The sequence below is a fragment of the Lucilia cuprina genome, chromosome 2 (genome assembly GCF_022045245.1).
Source record: "Lucilia cuprina isolate Lc7/37 chromosome 2, ASM2204524v1, whole genome shotgun sequence".
Classification (NCBI taxonomy): Eukaryota; Metazoa; Arthropoda; class Insecta; order Diptera; family Calliphoridae; genus Lucilia; species Lucilia cuprina.
The window spans coordinates 65,300,942-65,302,304 of record NC_060950.1 but is presented as its reverse complement, the minus strand read 5'-3'; the positions used below and the strand labels follow the sequence as shown (position 1 = coordinate 65,302,304).

Genomic DNA, 1,363 nt, shown 5'->3' with positions numbered 1-1,363 from the left:
CTAGAACTGAACTAGAACTGAACTAGAACTGAAATAGAACTGAACTAGAACTGAACTAGAACTGAACTAGAACTGAAATAGAACTGAACTAGAACTGATCTAAAACTGAACTAGCACTGTGTGGTGTGTCATGTTACCAACCCAATCTTTAACGCAACATATTCCTCCAGTATCCCGACATGTGGGTATAAAAAATGTAAATGTAGAAATTTCTATGTGATTGCCTGAATATCTTCATGTGGGTTTGTATGTGTATTTTATTTTTTATTTTTTTCAGTCAATATGACTAACATTTCAACTAAAAAACAAAAATGTTGTTAGAATTTCTGTCTGCCTGTTATTATTGCAAAATCTATATGTATATAGAAATGTGTATTTTCTCTCTTCTTTTGTTTAGAGTAACAAAAAAACAACAACAATTTGATTTTGTTTATTATTATTACTCTATATATGTATATTTGTTTATTCATAAAGTTTTTCCTTTCCTCAGCCTCTAAAATTTACAACAATTGTTAAAATTCAATTATTAAAACTAATACGAATAATAATTGAAGTTTTGATGGGCGAGGATTTTATTATAACAACCAACAACTACTGCTCAAGTATTTATTAGAATTTTGTTTATTGAGTTAGTCTGGATAAGGGGTTGTACCATTTGAAAGAGCAGGGTGTTGGGACCACAAACAAATAGGCTATAAAATACAAAGGATGTGGGTACTTTAAGGCATAAATTTTATTTTAACAATAATTTAGTCTCCTAGTGGATTGATTTACAAACCAACAATTATTGCCAGCTTGGGTATTGTTTGTTATTTATTGAGGCTTAAATTAATTTGTTAAACTCATCATCATCATCGAAATCATTCATTCACTCACATCACTAGTGCTCCTTGCTGCAAGCTTTTAAAACTTTAAATTTATTTTCAGTTAGTTTTTGTTTATTTTTTTATAATAAAATATTTTATATTTAAATAAATTGGTTTATATGTGTATAGAAAAATTTTGTTTTGTAAAATACATTTCCTACAGAACACAACTTTGGTGTTCATCTTTCAGTTCTGTTCTACTGTTAGTAATTGTTTAAAATATTTTATTGTTTAAAAACTTTTATAGAAAAGAATTTTTTAAATAAAATATTTAATATAAATAAATTTATTTAATTTATTATAAATATTTTTTGGTAAAAAAATGAAAATTATGTTTTAGTAAAAACAATAATTTTAATAAAAACTTAAACAAAATATTTATGAATGTAAATGAAAATTTTACGAATGACAAAGTGACGGTTTGGAAAAACGATAAAAACAACATTTAAAGGAATCACAGTAAATAAAGCTGCTGCAAAAAGGATACTAAGAGTCTA

At 25.8% G+C, this 1,363-nt stretch overlaps 1 protein-coding gene across 1 annotated transcript in view; it reads left to right on the top strand.

The window, feature by feature from the left end:
* LOC111689575 (insulin-like growth factor-binding protein complex acid labile subunit) overlaps positions 1-1,363 on the top strand; it is a 4,296-nt gene that overhangs the window by 2,409 nt on the left and 524 nt on the right. The window lies entirely within an intron of this gene.